General features: G+C 35.7%; 1 pseudogene; it reads right to left on the reverse strand.

Annotated features, from left to right (window-relative positions):
- Nucleotides 1-616: 616 nt before the first annotated feature.
- Nucleotides 617-21451, reverse strand: LOC121023590 (vomeronasal type-1 receptor 90-like; annotated as a pseudogene).
- Nucleotides 21452-21753: the final 302 nt, after the last annotated feature.

Consider the following 21753-nt stretch of genomic DNA (forward strand, 5'->3'; position numbering starts at 1 on the left):
ATCAGAAATGCATTGCAACCAAAATAGATAAATAAAAATACTAACCAGAAGTGTTCGTTAAGCTGTGTAACACAAAATAAAAGGAAATATCCAAAGAATACAAAAATACTAATTGAAAGGAATACATGCACTCTGTTTATAACAGCATTATCTACACTAGCCAAATTCTGGAAAATGCCCAAATGTCCATCGACTGATGAAATGGTTATATAGATAGATAGATAGATGGATAGATAGATGTGGTATATATTTACAATGGAACACTACTCAGCCATCAGAGAGAATGAAATCTTGTCATTTGCAATGATGTGGGTGAGGCTAGAGTGTATTATGCTAAGCGAAGTAAGTCAGCAGAGAAAGACAAATGCCATATGATCTCACTCTTATGTGGAATTCATTAAACTAAACAAGCAGAAAGGAAAAAGGAGAGAGAGAAACATATTCTTAACTATTGACAACATGCTGATGGCTACCAGAGGGAATGCAGGTGGAGAAATTGGTAAAGTGACCTATAGAGATTAATAAGTGCACCTGTTGTGATTCATATCAGGTGATATATGGAAGTGTTGAATGGCACCTGAAACTAATAATATATTGTATGGTAACTAACTGGAATTTAAATAAAAACCTTAAAGTGTGGTGACACACTCTTGAAACACATTTTTATCATTTTATCGGAACAAATTACCATGAACTCACTGATAGTGGCATAGAAATTGGTAACAAGCATCTGGAAATCCAGAATGACTAGGTCATATATCCATAACAGAATTGTGTAGGAGATGATGACAGTCACCCATCACATGACACAAAGGAACTCACAAACAAAAGGACAGTCTGGGTGGCCTTTTTCTCTGGGGAGACTCTTGAGGACAGGCTGGTGCTGTGAAGGTGTTGACACCACCTCTGATGTCTGGACAAGAGAATCATCGTATATGCACTTGAGAGCAGCATGACTCCTATAAGAAAATATCCCTATATAATGTCAAAGTGAGAAGCAGTCTCCTGATGATGGAGTTTATGGGGGAAATTGAGTATTATTTACTGACATCCAGTAGATCACTCTGGGTCTCATTAGAAGAAGTAATAGCACAGATGATGCAGTTACTACTGATAGACGAACTGAGAAAACATAAGATGATAAAAAAAATTGAAAAAATATTCCTTGTGCATTGATGTTTAAACCTGGCCATCCAGGAGGTCCTGGGTCTGATGATGATGGCCCAGAAAATGCTCATGGAGAGGCCCTCCATTACTCTCTTAATACAGAATAAAGCCTTACATTTGAAATCATTCAGAAAGTTAAGTGTTAAAAAAACAGATCTTTAAATAACAAAAACAGTACAGTGAAGAGTTTCATTATGTGGACAAAGGCCGAGTGACAGGTGACTAGATCAGTGGTCTTATGCCTGTAATCCAGAAGGAGTGTGAAGATGTGGAAGAGAACAACAAATAAAAAGTCTTTCAATAACACTAATCTCAGATTGATAGAACACCATGTCAGATTGCCCAATGTACCCCTGATGGTTTAAGAGCTTTCAGCAGCCTTCACACGTGTTCAAAGTTGGTTTCAGGTGCATAACTAGAGATAAAGCACATTTTTGGGAATGATTAAAATGTCTCCTCCAGATAACTTAAGGGAAATATTCTTCTTTATAGGGGACTCATCATTGCCAGGGCACCTGCATGGTCAGAAAATTGTATCCTGCTTTCCAGCATCTAATCCTTCACCTGTCAGGTGCACTTAGTAAACGTTAAATGTGCATCTCCATTTAAGCAGGACTTGGGATTGAGATACGCTCCCCCCCTTCTCAAGGCATCTTATTTTATTAGACTTATAGGCTCCTGTGGTGGTGTATTCCATCACCCAGAACTGTCAGTCCTTAGTTGTTTCTTCTCATAGGGCTCTTTTAGTTCACACATGCAGCAATAGGGAAACAACTCTAGAAACTTACAAATTGTTTGCTTTTGTGATACCTGTCAAGAACATCTTTTTATAATTAAGATTTACTTTAATCTTTATCATGATTTCTGTGTTCATGGTCCAGTTTTTATAGTTTTTATTTAAATTTCAGTTTGTTAATATACAGTGCAATATTAGTTTTAGGTGTACACTGAGTTATTCAACACTTCCATAAAACACCCAGTGCAAATCACAAGTGCACTCCTTTATCAAACAACATCAATTGAGAAGCGACTTTTTTTGTGAATTAACAATAAGCCTGCATGTATATGATTTCAAGTATAAGACATTCTGGATAAAGGGAAACTACAAAGAAAGTAAAAATATCAGTGGTTGCACACAGAGAGAAGGAGGAACATTTGGACTATAGGGGAATTTTAGGACATTCAGAATTCTCTGTTTAATTCTATTAAGATGGCTAAAACCCAATAAACTTTTCTCCAAATACACAAAAAGATGTACAACAATAAGAATGAACAATAATGTAAACACTGGACTTTGGTTTATTATAATGCATCAGTGTAGGTTTATTAATTGTACATAATGTACCACTCTGATAGGGTATGTTGACTCTGGAGAATGCTATGCATGTGTGGAAGTAGAGAGTGTACTGAAATTCTCTGTACTTTACACTCAGTTTTTCTGTGAATAAAAGTACTTTTCAAATATAAGACATTAAAAATGTAAACTATATTACATAACCACATGAAGAAGAATCTCTCCACCAGCAATCCTGACACCTGAGCATTCACCAGACCATGCACAACCGTTCAAGCATTTTCTGGTTATGAAATATAAACAATAATCCACCATCTAAAATGGAAACTAAAACAAACAAACAAACAAAAAAGAAAAAAAAGAAAAAGAAAGTAACAATGAAATCACTAACTGGTTCTTTAAAAAGTTAAACACAATTGAAAAAACTTCAGCAGAGTTAGACAAAAAGAGGAATCAAATAAAATCAGAAATAAAGGAGTCGAAATAACAGAAACATAGAAATGCAAAGAATGATAAAATAATATAGAGAAAAAGTATGTGCCATCAACAAAAAAAAATTGAGAAATGGATAAATTACTAAAAACATACAATCATTCAAAACTGAATCATAAATAGAAAATTTGAAGAGTGGTTATTAGTAATGAAATTGAATCATTAGTAATAAAAAAAAAAACACCCAAAGAAAATTCCAGGATCAGAGTTTCACAGATGACTTCTATCAAATATTTAATGAAGAAGTATATCTTACAAGTCCAATATTGCACAGACACCACAATTACATGAATAAAGTAAAAACAAATCAATAACAAAAACCTACAGGCAAATATCTTTGATGAATATAGATGCAAAAACTCCTCAAAATTTTCCCAAACCATATTCAATATTAAAATTTAAAAATAATTAAACAGATTTTTCTCAAATGTGATTTATTTTAGTGATGATTGTGTGATTTTAATTTACTTTACAAATCAACCAATTTGATAAATCGCATTAACAAGATGAAGGATAGAAAGCATACAATCATCTATAATGATGCTTAAAAAGCTTTTGACAAAATATAATACCTATTCTTTATAATAACTGTCAACAAAGTGAGTTTAGAAAGAACACATCTCTACATGAAAAAGGCCATGTGTGGGACAAAGCATGTTAACATCATACTCATTGGTAAAAGAGAAATAATTTTCTCTACAATCAGGAAGGAGACAGGAATTATACTTTCACCACTTTTATTACACATAGTGTTGAAAGTGGTAGTCACAGCAATAAGATAAGAAAAATAAATAAAATCAACCAAATTGGAAAGGAAGAACTAAAACTTACTATTTACAGATGGGAAAACACTATATGTATATACAAAACCCTAATGAATCCACCAAAAAAAAAAAAGCCCTATTAGTACTGCAAATTAATTCGGGAAAGTTGTAGGATACAAAATTAATACTAGGAACCTGTTGACTTTCCATACTCAAATAATGGTGTATCAGAAAGAGAAACCAAGGAATAATTCACTTACAATTGCACCAAAATATTGAAATGCCTAGGAATAAAGACATACTCTCAAAACCAAGGATATTGATGAGGGAAATAAAAGAAAATACAAGCAAATAGAAAGGTATTCCATGCTCATGCATTAGAAGAATTATATTGTTAAAATGTTCATAGTACAGAAAGCAATCTACAGATTCAATGCAATTCCTATCAAAATACCCATAATATTTTTCACAGAATAAGAACAAATAATTATAAAATGTGTCTGTAAAAAAGAAAAGACTATGGATAGCCAAAGCAATACTGAAGGTGAAGAAAATGGTTGACTATCATTATACCAGACTTTAAGTTTGGCTACTGAGCTATAGAATACCAAAGATTATGGTTGTGGAAAAGAAACTAGACACATGTATCAACGGAATAGGAGACAGATCTCATAAATAAACCCACTTATATTGTCAATTAATGTATAATGAAGAAGGCAGCACTTATAGAGTGGAAAAAAGGCAATATTTTTGATACATTGTGTTAAAAAAAACCTGGACAGCTAGATGCAAATAATGAAAATGGACCACTTTCTTTTGCCACACATAGAAATATAAACTCAAAATAGAGTAATATCAAGAGGAGTTAAGATGCGTGAGTTGAAGGGGAACCCTGGGCATGTCTTTTCCCTTTTCCACAGTACACAGATCAACATCACATCATTTTGAATACCGAGGAAATTGAACTGAGGATTAAGAGAACAATCTGCATAATGTGAGGGAGAGAATTTGCAGGTACACAGTGCGGATACATGAAGTAGGGGAGAGGAAAATCATGGTGCCACAGAGGGGAGGGAGCCCTTTTTGTGGAGAGGAGAAAGAGAGAGGGAGGAAGAGAGCAGTGTATTGGGTTAACACAAAAACACTCCCCACAAACCATTGACTGGGGAATCAGGAGGAACTATCACATAAACTCCAGGCACCTGCGCAGGTATGAAACTGCTTTTCTGGGACAAAAAGGCATAAGGTTCAGTGCTCCAGAGGAAAAGTGTGTGTCTACACCTTGTCGAGTTCTTTAAGATTTGGGGTTCAGTGTATTTGTCTTTAGTCTTTTTTAGAAACAGAAATATTATAATGTGTTCATTGAATATATTTATGAAAACAAACAAGCAAAAACAGCAAACACGGTTTTCCTGGGCTAGGTTAAATAAGGGAAAAGATGTACCAATAAAACTGGTGACTTAGGTGGAAAGCCTCATTGTGGATTATTTAAATGTCAATCTATAGGTGCTTAGTGTTGACAACAACATAGGATTATATACAAAAAAGCTGATATCTCTTTTAATTGATACTTGGGAATTATATGGCAATACAGGAATTGGAACTCTTGTAACAAAATTTTGGAAGGGGTAATAAATCCCTTCTATTTGAATGACTGTAGATTGAAATGGAATAGTCACATTGGTGAGTCTCTTAACATTGCCAATGGACCATTGAGACCAATGGGCTTTGGAAGACTAGTGTGTACTAAGCATTTTATATTTATAATTCAGTTGAATCTGACAAACTCTAAGTAGCAAAGCTGATGTTGACCAGATACATAAAGAACCATTGGTGGCATGAAAGACACAGAACCCCTTTTGAAGATCACCAAAACTAAACAGAGTCATGACAGTTCTATAATGTGTCTGTCTATTGTGGGTGGGCATGAAATCTTATAAAACCAAAGCTACATTAGTGATTGGTTTTATTCAAGGAACACTCCATTTTATAATTTGCTAAATTTCTTAGCTTTTTTATGGTTAGGGCTTTTCTATTTTGTTTCTATGTCATATATGTGTCTCTGTGATATTTTCATCTCTATATATGTTATTTTTCCAAATAAAATTATATAGCTTTATTAATTGATTGATAATATGATTGGTTATTGATACGTATGTTTCTATTTTATTTATTTAAAAAAAATAATGTTTATTTATTTTTGACAGGGAAACAGAGAGTGAGAGGGAGAGGGGCAGAGAGAGAAGGAGACACAGAATCTGAAACAGACTCCAGGCTCTGAACTGTCATCACAGAGCCCGATGTGGGGCTCAAACCCATGACCCATGAGATCATGACCTGAGCCAAAGTCAGATGCTTAACTGACTGAGCCACCCAGGCACCACAATATGTACGTTTTTAAAACTCGTAACTTTTTGAAAGCATATACTGAGTAACATTTTCTACTGTAAAGTGCCAAGTGAATTCTGTTACACACTTCAATGTTATCGATCAGAAGTTATCTCAACAGCACTCTGTGCTTTCTGGACAAATTGTCCACTGCAGCTAAAATCATCTAATCAATCACCACTTACCCTTTTTAACATTTTATTTTAATTCCAGTTAATTAATTAATTAAATTCCACATGGTGCCTGGTCAGGGTGCATGCATGACCTTAATAAAATTTGCCCTAAGCCAAAGGCTGAGGCTTGCAGGTTTGGTGTGGGCAAGTCCCCAGGAGAATTTGTGGGTGTGGCTCAGTACTAGCAGCTTAGGTAGCAAGTATCTGTGGAGCTCTGACTCCCTCAGGTGGCTCCGTGTTTATGATGGGGGTGGGGATGGGAAATAACACCTGCCAGTTTCCTCATTTTCAGAGAAGCCCTTCAACATGCTCCAAAATCAATGTGATGAGATCAGTCTCTTGTTGCCCTCTGTGTTGTGTAAACTGTCATTTTCATGTTGCCTCTGCACAGAATGCTGCCTGTTTAAGGGCATTGACTTTATCACTTGACCTCCTAGCTCACTCAGTGTTGAGTCCTCTGACCTTCAAAGCTCCAGGTTCCAAGTACCAACAGTTTTATAAACTCACAGAATTCAGGCCCTCTAGTTCTCAAAGCCAAACAGTATGAGAATGTTCCCTACATAAACTCCCTGGTGTGAGGTCTCCTTTCCTTACCCTCTCTGTGTGTGCAGCCCCCTCCATCCTGAAGGCAGCCTGTCTCTGCCTTTATTATTTTTCCTAACTTTCAGAAGCGGATTCTTTTCTATATATGGTTGTGAAAATTGTTCTGCCAGTCTTTGGATGGCTCTGCTTTATTGATATATATGTGGTTGATACCTAGGTGAAAATGTGGCTCTGGGTCCTCACACTCCTCCATCTTCCCAAGGTCCCTTTATCTATTTACATTTAAAGTAACTATTTATTGGCAAAAATAAACAACACAAGAAACAACAGGTGTTAGGGAGAATGGAGAGAAAGAGGAACACTCCTGCACTGTTGGTGGAAATGCAAACTGGTGCAGCCACTCTGGAAAATGGTATGGATGTTTCTCAAAAAATTACAAACAGAACTATCCTATGATCCAACAATTGCACTATTAGGTATTTACCCAAAGAATACAAAAATACGAATACAATTGTAAGGGCTACATGCACCCTTATGTTTATAGCAGCATTATCTACAATAACATCACACTCAATGGTGAAAAAGTGAAATCTTGTTTAAATTAGGAACCAAACAAGGTTGTCCACTCTCATCACATTTATTCAAAATAGCACTGGAAGTCCTACACACAACAATTAGACAAAAAGAGAAATAAAAACCATTCAAATTGGTAAGGAATAAGTAAAACCATTATTGCTTGCAGAAGGCACAATATTATATATAGAAAATCCTAAAGAACCCACTAAAAATATTAGAATTGAAAAAATTCAATAAAGTTGTATAATTTAAAATTAATATACATAAATCCATTGTATTTCTCTACACAAATAATGAAGTAGCAGAAAGAGATTTTAGGAATACATTTAACCAAGAATACAAATGACCTATACTCTGGAAACTATGAGACATTAATGAAAGAAATTGATCATGACACAAATAAAAATATATTCTATGCTTATTAATTGAGAGAACAAATATAGTTAAAATGTACACACTACTCAAAGCAACCTACAGATTCAATGCAATCCTTATCAAAGCACAGATAGCATTTTTCAACTAACTAAAAAAAAAAATCTAAGATTTGTATGGAACCACAAAAGACCTCCAATACCCAAAGCAATCTTGAAAAAGAAGAAAAAAGCTGGAGGTATCACAATTCCAGATTTAAAAATACTTTACAAAGCTATAGAATCTCAAACAGCATAGTACTGATAAAAATAGACATACAGATGGAACAGGATAGAGACCTACAATAAGATGACACCTATATTATCAATTTATAGCAAAGCAGACAGTAAGAGATAATGGGAAAATATAATTTTCATTGAATTTTGTTGGGAAAACTGGACAGTTACATGCAAAAGCATGTATGCTCTGAAAAAAAAAATCAGGAAAACAAAAAGGCCACCTACCAAACTAATAAATGTGAGAATACATTTGCAAATGATATTTCCAATAAGGGGTTAATATACAAAATATTTAAAGAGCGTATGCAAGACACAAAAAAAGCAAATTGATTAAAATATGGATAGAGAAACTGAATAGATCTTTTTTTAAAGAGAAGATATGCAAATGATTAACAGACATATGAAAAAGTGCTTAACATCATGAATCACCAAGAAAATACAAATCAAATACACAAAGAAATATCACTTCCCACCAATCAGAATAGTGGGTATCAAAAACATCAAGTGATGGCACAGATGTGGAGAAAAGGTAAACTATCACACACTGTTGGTGGAAATGTAAACTGTTGCAACCACTGAAGAAAACAGCATGGAGATACCTCAAAAATTAAAAATAGAGAAATAATATTATATAATAATTCAACTCTGAGGGTTTACACAAAGAAAACAAAATCCCCAATTTCAAATATATATGCATCCCTATGTTTATTGTGTCATTTACAATAACTAAAATATGGAAGCAACTTAACATCTATCAATGGATGGATGGATGAAAACTTGTGTTAATATAGAGAACAGAATATTACTGAGTCATAAAAAAGAATTATATCCTACCATTTGCATCAACACGGGACCTAGAGGTTATTATACTAAGTGAAATCAGTCAGAGAAAGACAGATAATACATAATTTTAGTTATATGTGGAATCTAAATAAGTAATAACAAAACGAATCAACAGACAGAGACAAGCCAAACAGACTCACAATTACGGAGAACAGACTGGTACTTGCCAGATGGAAAGGTGTGGGAATAGGGGCTAAATAGATGAAGTGGATCAAGAGATACAAACTGTCAGTTGCAAAATAAGTGATGAAGATGTATGGTCAATACAGTGATAGCATGGGTTTGTTATTATGGCCTTTATAGATTGAGGTATATGTCTTCTAAACCCACTTTTCTGAGAGTTTTTGGAATAAACAAAGATTATACATTATATAATGCTTTATCTGTATCTATTGAGATGAACACATAATTTTTATCTTTCCTCTTATAAATGTGATATATAAGACTGATTTCTGAATATTTAACTACCCTTTTGTCTCTAAATTAAATCTTATTTTATAGTGGTAAATTACAGTTTTAATGCAATGATGAATTTTGCTTGCTACTATTTTTGTCAGGATTTTTTGCATCTATGTTCATCAGAAATTTTGGCTTTTCTTTCCCTTCCTTTCCTTTCCCTTGTATTTCCTTCTCTTTTTCCTTCCTTCCTTCCTTCCTTCCTTCCTTCCTTCCTTCCTTCCTCCCTCCCTCCCTCCCTCCCTCCCTCCCTCCCTCCCTTCCTTTCTTTCTTTCTTTCTTTCTTTCTTTCTTTCTTTCTTTCTCTTTGCAGTGTTTTGGTCTGGCTTTGGTACCTGTGTACTCTTGGCCTCATAGAATTAATTTATAAGTTTTATTTCCTCTGCCATTTTGGGGGGAAGTGACAATGATAGGTATCAATTATTCTTTAACTACTTGGTAGAATTCGCCCCTGAATCTATATATCCCTGGAGTTTGCTGTCTTGTTTCAACTTAAACCTAAGTTAGTAAACATTCAGTGTAGTCTTAGCTTCAGGAGTAAAACCAAGTGATTCATCTCTTACATATGACATACAGTGATCATCCCCCAAAGTGCCCTCCTTAATGCCTCTTACCCATTTAAACCACCCCCTACCCACCTCCCCACCAGCCATGCTCAATTTGTTTTTATCTTATTTTTCTTCCCTTCCCCTATGTTCATCTGTTTACTTTCTAAAGTTCCACATATGAGTGAAATCATATTGTATCTGTCTTTCTCTGACTAACTTATTTCACTTAGCATAATACATTCTAGTTCCATGCACTTCGCTGTTGCAAATGGATGATGAGTGCTGTTGAGTGTATTTCACGTATCTATTAGTCATTTGTATGTCTTCTTTACAGAAGTGTGTATTCATGTCATCTGCCCATTTCTTAACGATTATTTATTTTTTTGTGTGTTGAGTGTGATAATTATTTTTTTAAATTTTTTTAACGTTTATTTATTTTTGGGACAGAGAGAGACAGAGCATGAACGGGGGAGGGGCAGAGAGAGAGGGAGACACAGAATCCGAAACAGGCTCCAGGCTCTGAGCCATCAGCCCAGAGCCCTACGCGGGGCTCGAACTCACGGACCGCGAGATCGTGACCTGAGCTGAAGTCGGACGCTTAACCGACTGCACCACCCAGGCGCCCCAAGTGTGATAATTATTTTTATAGATTTTGGAGACCAGCCCTTATATGATATATCATTTGCGAAAATCTCCTCCCATTCTATGGGCCTGCATTTTAGTTCCCTTTTTTCCTTTTCTGTGCAGAAGCTTTATATCCTGATGAAGTCCCAATACTTCATGTTTGCTTTTGTTTTCCTTATCTCCAGAGACCGTGTCTAGTAAGAAGTTGGTATGGCCAAGGTCAAAGAGGTTGCTGCCTGTGTCTCCTGCAGGATTTTGATGGTTTCCTGCCTCACATTTAGGTCTTTCATCCATATTGAATTTATTTTTGTTTCTGATATAAAAAAGTGGTTCAGTTTCATTCTATGGCATGTTGCTGTCCAGTTTTCCCAACACCATTTGTTGAATATCCACTGGATATTCTTTCCTGCTTTGTCAAAGATTAGTAGAGCATATAGTTGTGGGTCCACCTCTGGGCTTTCTATTCTCCTCCATTGATCTATATGACTATTTTTGTGCCAATATTTTACTGTCTTGATTATTACAACATTGTAATACAGATTAAAGTTGGGAATTCTGTTTTCTTTTTCAACTTAGGTTTTCTTTTTCAACATTATTTTGGCTATTTGGGGTCTTTTCTGACCCCATGCAAATTTTAGAATTATTTTCTCTAGCTCTGTGAAAAATGAAGGTGTTATTTTGATAAAGCTTGTATTGAATTCATAGATTTCTTTGGGTGGTATAGACAGTTTCATAATATTTGTTATTTTTTTCATTTAATTTAACTTAACTTAATTTTATATTTTTTTATTTAAATCCAAGATAGTTAATATATAGTGTAATAATGGTTTCAGGAGTAGAATTTAGTGATTCATCACTTACATATAACACCCAGTGCTCAACCCAACAAGTGCCTGCCATAATTCCCATCACTCATTTAGTCCATTCCCCCACCCAACACCCCTCCAACAATTCTGTTTATTCTCCATATTTAATAGTCTCCTATGGTTTGCCTCACTCTCTGTTTTTATCTTATTTTCCTTCCCTTCCCTTATGTTCATCTGTTTTGTTTCTTAAATTCCACATATGAGAGAAATCATATGATATTTATGTGTCACTGACTACTTATTTCACTTAGCTTAATGCATTCTAGTTCCATCCATGTTATTCCAAATGGAAAGATTTTATTTTTTTTCATCACCATGTAATATTCCATTGTGTGTGTGTGTGTGTGTGTGTGTGTGTGTGTGTGTGTGTGTATAACATCTTTATCCAGTCATCAATCAATGGACATTTGGATTCTTTTCATAATTTGTCTAATGTTGATAGTACTACTATAAACATTGAGGTGCATGTGCACCTTTGAATCAGCATTTTTGTATCTTTTGGATAAATACCAAGAAGTGCAATTACTTTTTGTAGGGCAGCTCTATTTTTAACTTTTTGAGGTAACAGTATACTGTTTTCCAAAGTGGCTGCACCAGTTTGAACAGTACAAAAGTCTTCCCCTTTTTCTGGATCCTCGCCATGAGGCCTTTTCTGGTTCCATACAAATATTGAATTGTTTGTTCTATCTCTATAAAGAATGCTGGTGTTATTTTTATAGGATTGCATTGAATGTATAGATTGCTATGGGTAGTATCAACATTTTAACATTATTTGTTTTTCCAATTCATGAACATGGAATATTTTTCAATTTCTTTTTGTCTTCTTCAATTTCTTTCTTAAATCTTCCTACAGTTTTCAGAGTACAGATCCTTTACCTCTTTGGTTAGGTTTATTCCTAGGTATTTTATAGGTGCAGTTGTAAATGGGATTGATTCCTTGATTTCCCTTTCTGCTGCTTCATTATTGGTGTATAGAAATGTAATTGATTTATTTACAATGATTTTATATCCTGCAACTTTGCTGAATTCATGTATCAGTTCTAGCAGTGTTTTGGTGGGGTCTTTCAGGTTTTCCACAAAGAATATCATGTCATCTCCAAAGAGTGAAGACTTCTTGTTTCTCAATTTGGATGCCTTTTACTTCTGTTTTGTTGTCTGCTGAGGTTAGGACTTCCAACACCATTTTGAACAACAGGGGTGAGAGTGGACATCTTTGTCGTGTTCCGGACCCTAGGAGAAAAGCTCTGTTTTCCCCATTGATGTTGATAGTACCTGTGGGTCTCTCACATATGGCCTTTATGATGTTGAGGCATGTTCCTTCTATCATTACTTTCGATGGTGCTTTTTTCAAGAAAGGATGGTGTATTTGTCATGCTTTTTTACATCTATTGAGAAGATCATGTGGTTCTCATCCTTTCTTTTATTAATGTGATGTATCATGTTGATTGATTTGTGGATATTAAACCACCACTGCAGCTCAGGAATAAATCCCACTTAATCATGGTAAATAACTTTAATGAACTGTTGGATTTTGTTTGCTAGTCTCTTGTTAAGAATTTTTGCATGCATGTTCGTCAGGAAAACTGGCACTGTAATGCTTTTATTGGGGCCTTTGCCTGGTTTTGGAAACAAGGTAATGCTGACCTCATAGAATGAGTTTGGAAGTTTTCCTTCCATTTCTATTTTTGGAACAGCTTCAAAAGAATAGGTATATATTCTTTAAAATGTTTGGTAGAATTCTCCTGGGAATCCATCCAGTCCTGAACTCTTATTTTTTGAGAGATATTTGATTACTGATTCAATTTATTTACTATTTGTTATGGGTTTGTTCAAATTTTCTATTTTTTACTGTTTCAGTTTTGGTATGTCTCTAGGAATTTGTCCATTTTTTCCAGATTGCTCAATTTGCTGGCATATAATTGCTTATAATATTCTCTTATTATTGTTTGTATTTCTGCAGTGTTGGTTGTGATCTCTCCTCTTTCATTCATGATTGTATGTATTTGGGTCCTTTACTTTTTTCTTTTTGATAAGTCTGGTGAGGGGTTTATCAATTTTGTTAATTCTTTCAAAGAACCAGCTCCTGGTTTTGTTGACCTGTTCTACTGTGTTTTTTTTTTTTTTTTTACATCATTGATTTCTGCTCAAATGTTTATTATTTCCTTTTGTCTCCTGATTTGGGGATTTATTTCTTTTTCTTTTTTCATTTCCATTAGGTGTAAGGTTAGTTGGTGTACTTGAGCCATCTCTTCCTCCTTTAGGAAGGCCTGGATTGCTTTATACTTCCCTCTTATGGCCACCTTTGCTGCATCTCAGAGATTTTGGACTGTAGTGTTTTCATTTCATTGGCCTCCATGTACCTTCTAATTCCCTATTTAATTACTTGGTTAACCCACTCATTCTTTAGTAAGGTGTTCTTTAATCTCCAAGTATTTGTGGCCTTTCCAAATTTCATTCTTGTGGTTAATTTAAGTTTCATAACGTTTCTGTCTAAAAATATGCATGGTATAATGTTAATCTTTTTGTATGTGCTGAAGACTGATTTGTGACCCAGTATGTGGTCTTTTCTGGAGAATGTTACATGTGCACTGGAAAAGAATGTGTGTTCTGCTGCTTTAGGATGAAGTGTCTTGAATGTATTTGTTAAATCTATATTGCCAGTGTGTCACTCAGAACCATTGTTCCTTGTTGATTTTCTCCTTTGGTTATCTGTCCATTGTTCATTTTGGTATAAGGTTAGGTTGTGTTGTGGACCTGTCTTTATTCTTGAAATAGGCCTGAGTTGCAAAACATTTCCCTCTTAGGACTTCCTATGCTTCCTCCCAAAGGCTTTGGACTGTCATATTTTCATTTTCATTGCTTCCATGTAGATTTTAAATTCTTTCATTTCCTGGTTAACACAATAATTCTTCAGTAGGATGTTCTCTAACCTCCAAGTTTTTGAGGCTTTCCAATTTTTTTTCTTATGGTTGACTTCAAGTCTCAGAGTGTTGTTATATGAAATATATATTCTATGATCTCAATCTTTTTTTGTACATGTTGAGGGCAGAATTGTGACCAGATTGTGATCTATAGTGGAGAATGTTCCATGTGCACTTTAAAAGAATGTGTATTCTGCTGCTTTAAGATGGAATGTTCTGAATATAGCTGTTCAGATCATCCAGTCGAGTGTGTAATTCAAAGACATTGTTTCCTTATTGATTTTCTGCTTAGATGGTGAGTCCATTGTTGTAAGTGGGGTGTTAAAGTCCCAATCTATTATGGTATTATTATCAGTTTCTTTATGTTTGCAATTAATTGATTTACATATTTGGGTTCTCTCAAAATGGGGGGATAAATATTTATTTATTTTTTTGTCTACTTATTTGTGTTCTTTTTATTTTATTTTTTTCAATTTACATCCAAATTAGTTACCATATACTGCAACAATTATTTCAGGAATAGATTCCTTAATGCCCCTTACCCACTTAGCCCATGCCCCCTCCCACAACTCCTCCAGTAACCTCTGTTTGTTCTCCATATTTAAGAGTCTCTTTATGTTTTGTTCCCCTCCCTGTTATTATATAATTTTTGCTTCCCTTCCCTTGTGTTCATCTGTTCTGTGTCTTAAGGTCCTCATATGAGTGAAGTGATATGATATTTGCCTTTCTCTGACTAATTTCGCTTAGCATAATACCCTCTAGTTCCATCCACATAGTTGCAAATGGCAAGATTTCATTCCTTTTGATTGCCGAGTAATACTCCATTGTATATATATACCACATATTCTTTATCCACTCATCCGTGTGTGGACATTTGGGCTCTTTCCATTCTTTGGCTATTGTTGATAGTGCTGCTATAAACACTGCGGTGCATGTGTCTCTTCGAAACAGCATACCTGTATCCCTTGGATAAATACCTAGTAGCGCAATTTCTGGGTCATAGGGTAGTTGTATTTTACATTTTTTGAGGAACCTCCATAATGTTTTCCAAAATGTCTGCACCACTTTGCATTCCCAACAGCAGTGCAAAAGATATCCTCTTTCTCCACATCCTCACCAACATCTGTTGTTGGCTGAGTTGTTAATGTTAGCCATTCTGACAGGGGTGAGGTGGTATCTTATTGTGGTTTTGTCTTCTATTTCCTTGATGAGTGAAGTTGAGCATTTTTTCATCTGTCAGTTGGTCATCTGGATGTCTTCTTTGGGGAAGTGTCTATTCAGGTCTCTTGCACATTTCTTCAATGGATTATTTGTTTGGGTGCTGAGATTGTAAAGATTGTTATAGATTTTGGATACTAAACCTTTATCTGATATGTCGTTTGCAAGTATCTTCTCCCATTCTGTCAGTTGCCTTTTGCTTTGCTGATTTTTTTTTTTTTTTTTTTTTTTTTTGCTGTGCAGAAGCTTTTTATTTGGATGAGGTCCCAGTAGTTCATTTTTGTTTTTGTTTCCCTTGCCTCTGGAGACATGTTGAGTAAGAAGCTGCTGCGGCCAAGATCAAAGAAGTTTTTGCCGCTCTCTCCTCGAGGATTTTGATGGCTTCCTGTCTTACATTGAGGTCTTTCATCCATTTTGATTTTATTTTTGTGTATGGTGTAAGAAAGTGGTCCAGGTTCGTTCTTCTGCATGTCGCTGTCCAATTTTCCCAGCATCACTTGCTCTTGCTGAAGAGACTGTCTTTATTCCACTGGATATTCTTTCCTGCTTTTTCAACGGTTAGTTGGCCATACATTTGTGGGTCCATTTCTGGGTTCTCTATTCTGTTCCACTGATTTGAGTGTCTGTTTTGTACCAGTAGCCCACTGTCTTGATGATTACAGCTTTGTAATACAGCTTGAAGTCTGGAATTGTGATGCATCCTGCTTTAGTTTTCTTTTTCAACATTTTTGCTATTTGGCATCTTTTATTTTTCCATACAAATTTTAGAATCATTTGCTCTGGCTCTGTGAAGAATGCTGGTGTTATTTTGATAGTTACTTCATTGAATATGTAAATTGATTTGAGTAGTATCAACATTTTAATAATATTTGTACTTCCTATCCAAGAGCATGGAATATTTTTACATTATTTTTTGTGTCTTCTTCAATTTCTTTCATAATTTTTCTATAGTTTTCAGTGTATAGATTTTTCACCTCTTTGGTTAGATTTATTCCTAGGTATTTGATGGTTTTTTGGTACAATTGTCAATGAGATCAATTCCTTGATTTCTCTTTCTGTTGCTTCATTGTTGGTGGTAGGAAAGCAACTGAGTTCTATGTTTGATTTTATATCCTGCAACTTTGCTGAATTCATGAGTCAGCCCTAGCAGTTTTTTGGTGGAACATTTTGGGTTTTCCATATACAGTATCATGTCATCTGCTAAGAGTGAAAATTTGACCTCCTCCTGGCTGATTTGGATGCCTTTTATTTCTTTGTGTTGTCTGATTGCAGAGACTAAGACTTCCAATACTATGTTGCATAACAGTGGCAAGAGTGGACATCCCTGTCTTGTTCCTGACCTTAGGGGGAAAGCTCTCGGTTTTTCCCCATTGAGGATGATGTTAGCATTGGGTCGTTCATATGTGGCTTTTATGATCTCGAGGTATGCTCCTTCTGTCCCTATTTTCTTGACAGTTTTTATCAAGATCGGATGCTGTATTTGTCAAATGCTTTCTCTGCATCTATTGAGAGGATCATATGGTTATCCTTTTCTTTTATTGATGTGATGAATCACATTGATTGTTTTGTGGATATTGAACTAGCCCTGAATCTCAGGTATAAATCCCACTGGTCGTGGGGAATAATATTTTCAATGTATTCTTGGATCCAGTTGGCTAATATCTTGTTGAGGATTTTTCATCCATGTTCATCAGGGAAATTGGTCTATAGTCCTCCTTTTTAGTGGGGTCTTTTCTGGTTTTAGAATCAAGGTCATGCTGGCTTCATAGAAAGAGTTTGGAAGTTTTCTTTCCATTTCTATTTTTTGCAACAGCTTCAAGAGAATATATGTTAACTATTCCTTTATTGTTTGGTAGAATTTCTCTGGAAAGCCACCTGGCCCTGAATTCGTGTTTTGGGGGAGATTTTTTTTTATTACTAATTCGATTTATTTACTGGTTATAAGTCTGTTCAAATTTTCTATTTCTTCCTGTTTCAGTTTTGGTCGTGTATATGTTTCTAAGAATTTGTCTATTTCTTCCAGATTGCCCATTTTATTGGCATATAGTTGCTCATAATATTCCCTTATTATTGGTTTTATTTCTGTTGTGTTGGTTGTGATCTCTCCTTTTTCATTCTTGATATTATTTATTTGAGTCCTTACCTTTTTCTTTTTGATCAAACTGACTAGTGGTTTATCAATTTTGTTAATTCTTTCAAGGAACCAGATTCTGGCTTCATTGATTTGTTCTACTGTTATTTTGGTTTCGATGGCATTGATTTCTGCTCTAATCTCTATTATTTCCTGTTTTCTGCTGGTTTTGGGTTTACTTGCTGTTGTTTATCCAGCTCTTTAAAGCGTAAAGTTAGGTTTTGTATCTGAGACCTTTCTTCCTTCTTTAGGAAGGCCTGGATTGCTATATACTTTCCTTTTATGACCTCCTTTGCTGAGTCCCAGAGGTTTTTGGGTTCTGGTGTTATCATTTTCATTGGCTTCCATGAACTTTTTAATTTCCTCTTTAACTTCTTGGTTAGCCCATTCATTCTTTAGTATGATGTTATTTAGTCTCCAAGTATTTGTTACCTTTCCAAATTTTTTCTTATGGTTGATTTTGAGTTTCATAGTGTTGTGGTCTGAAAATATGCACGGTACGATCTCAATCTTTTTGTACTTACTGATTTGTTTCCCACTGTATGGTCTATTCTGGAGAATGTTCCATGTGCACTGGAGAAGAATGTATATTCTGCTGTTTTAGGATGAAGTGTTCTGAATATATCTGTTAAGTCCATCTGTTTCAGTGTGTCATTCAAAGCCATTGTTTTCTTGTTGATTTTTTTATTAGATGATCTGTTCATTGCTGTGACTGGGGTGTTGAATCTTCTACTAATATGGTATTACTATCAATGAGTTTCTTTATGTTTGTAATTAATTGATTTATATATTTGGGTGATTTCACATTAGGAGCAGAAATGTTTACAACGGTTAGGTCTTCTTGGTGGATAGACCCCTTAATTATGATATAATGCCCTTATGCATCTCTTGATGCAGTCTTTATTTGAAAGTCTAGATTGTCTGATATAAATGTGGCTACTCTGGCTTTCTTTTGTGGACCATTAGCAAGATAGACTGTTCTCCATCCCCTTACTTTCAATCTGAAGGTGTCTTTAAGTCTAAAGTAGGTCTCTTGTAAACAGAATATACATGGATCTTGTTTTTTTTATACATTCTGTTACCCTATGTCTTTTGATTGGAGCATTGAGTCCACTGATGTTTAGAGTGATAACTGAAAGGTATGAACTTATTGCCATTATGTTGGTTGCAGAGTTGGAGTTTCTGGTGGCGTTCTCTGGTCCTTTCTAGTCTCTGTTGTCTTGTTTGTTTGTTTATTATTTCATCTTTTCTCCCCTCAGAGAATCCCCCTTAAAATTTCTTCCAGGGCTGGTTTAGTGCTCACAAACTCCTTTAATTTTCGTTTGTCTGGGAAACTTTTTAATCTCTCCTTCTATTTTGAATGACAGCCTTGCTGGGTAAAGAATTCTTGGCTGCATATTTTTCTGAATCAGCACATTGAATATATACTGCAACTTCTTTTTTGCCTGCCAAGTTTCTGTGGATAGATCTGCTACAAACCTGATCTGTCTTCCCTTGTAGGTTAAGGACTCTTTTTCTCCCTTGCTGCTTTCATGATTCTTTCCTTGCCTGAGTATTTTGTGAATTTGACTATGATATGCCTTGTTGATGGTCAGTTTTTGTTGAATCTAATGGAGGTCCTCTGTGCTTTCTGGATTTTGTTGTCTGTTTTCTGCTATGATTTGCTCACATAACACTTTTACCCCTATTTCTCTCTCTTCTTCTCCTGGGACCCCTATGATTCTGATGTTCCTTGTTAATGAGTCACTGATTTCTCTAATTCTTAAATCATGCTCTTTTGCCTTAGTCTGCCTCTTTTTTTGTGCTTCATTATTATCCATAAGTTTCTTTTCTATATCGCTGATTCTCTGCTCTGCCTCATCCACCCGTGCTGCCGTGGCATCCGTTTGAGATTACAGCTCAGTTACAACATTTTTTATTTCATCCTGACTAGTGTTTACTTCTTTTATCTCTGCATAAAGTATTCTAATCTATTTTCAATGCTAACTAGTATTCTTATTATCATGATTCTAAATTCTGGTTCAGACATCTTGCTTCTGTCTGTGTTGGTTAAGTCCCTGGATGTCATTTATTCCTGCTCTTTCTTTTGGGGTGAATCCCTTCATTTCATCATTTTGAAAGAAGAAAAGGAATTGATGAGGTAAAGATATTAATATTAAATTTTTTATTTAAAAAAAATTTAAGTTAAAAAATTAAACACAACACACACACACACACAAATCAAATGAGTGATGCTAGATCATAGGTGTGTTTTGGTCTGGGTATTGAAAGGGACTTCATAGATTAGAGATAAAAAGGGAAATAAAGGGAAAAATGAAATCATTTGAAAATTTGAAAAAAATGAATACCCTGTAGTAGAAGAAAATGAAATATGGAATTAAACTAGAATTTGAAAAAACCTACACAAAAGTAAAAAAAGAGTAGAAAAAGAGTTAAAGAAAATATTTTAATGAAAATTGAAAACAAAAATAGTTTTTTTTTCTGTATTCAAGAAAAAGAAAAGAAATGAAAAGGAGAAAAAAGAAAAAAACAGAAAATTTAATACATAGACCAGAGAACAGACTGAAATGTGATTGAAATTACTTCGTTTTTCCCTAGAAGTCAAACTGTGAAGCACTTTATAGTCCATAAACTAAGCAGGCAGAAAGACTTGTGCTCCTGAAGAGCAAGGTTAGCCCAGTTGGGAGGGACTTAGTGTAATGGCTCCATTCTCTAATAGATGGCGCTGCATAGCTTCCTGGGGTGATTGTTTTGGCACTTGTAGGTGCATATGCACATGTGCAAAAGTGGTGAAATGACGTTACCCAGCAACCCAATCTCTAGTATCCGAACTCTGGTCTCCCTGATCAGCAATTGAATACAACTCCTTTGTATTCAAAGTGTCTTGAATACACTCCCCACTTTTACAGTGTCTGTGACCAAACCCCAGGAAGCACCTCCCTCCTAGGTTTTGTCTCAGATGCGGCTGTTTTCCCAACCCCTTACTTCTGATGGACTGTGGCTCTGACACTCTATGGGAGGGTCTCACCAAGCAATGGCCAGGTGCTAGCCACACCAAGGAATGTTTGCAGGACCATTCTGTGGCCAATTCCCAGAGACTGTGACTGGGTGCCAGCCTGCACCATAAAAAGTTTGCACAATCATGTAGCAGTAGGTTTCAGGGATTGTGGAAAATCACAAGACACATCTGGCAACAAGCTTCATCTTTAACGACCATGTTCCAGCACGAGTGAATGTGGTTGTTCTCCTGGGTAAACCTGGGGCCTTTGCCTTTGGGGGAACCACACAGCTTCTACCAGGTGTCCACCCAGCATGGGAGCCATCTCTCCCCATGTGACCTGAAGATCCCTGGACTTCACTGTGCTCCTGGGAATTCACCCTTCTCACCAGAGCCACCAGGTATCGAGCTGCAGCATTTCAAACTCTGCACTTCTCCTGTTTATGGAGTCTTAATGGAATTTAATCCCTCTCCTTCCTCCCTTTTTAGTTCAGTCCCTGTGGCTGTTTCCACTTTTCCACTTTCCAGCTGCTTTTGGGAGGGGTGCTTTTCCCTTATTCCTCTCACCCCCATCTCTGTCCTCTCTCTGCATGCAAAAAGAGCTACCTGCCCTCTGTGGCTTCTCTCTCCCCCAATTCACCTTTCCACCCTGTGTACCTGCTGAGTTCTGTGGTTCTGCTTGTACAGATTGTTGTGTTAATCCTCATATCAGTTTTCTAGGTATGCAGGATGGTTTAGTGTTGATCTGGTTGTACTTCATGGATGAGAGACGCAAAATACTTCCATACTGTTCCGCCATCTTGGCTCCTGCTCTAAACCCATATTTTTCACTAATAACACTGAATGTATATGGATTAAATGTTCCAATCAAAAGACACAGGGTATCAGAATAGATTTAAGAAAAAAAAAACAAAACAAGACGCATCTATTTGCTGTCTACAAGAGACTCATTTAGAACTGAGAACACCTTATGATTGAAAGTGAGGGTATGGAGAATTATCTATCATGCTACTGGAAGTTCAAAAAAACAAAAAGCTGGAGGAGCCATACTTCTTTCGGGAAAACTAGACTTTAAATTAAAGGCTGTAACAAGAGATGAAG

Source organism: Herpailurus yagouaroundi, unplaced genomic scaffold (assembly GCF_014898765.1).
Source record: "Herpailurus yagouaroundi ecotype Mexico unplaced genomic scaffold, PumYag 566, whole genome shotgun sequence".
Lineage (NCBI taxonomy): Eukaryota > Metazoa > Chordata > Mammalia > Carnivora > Felidae > Herpailurus > Herpailurus yagouaroundi.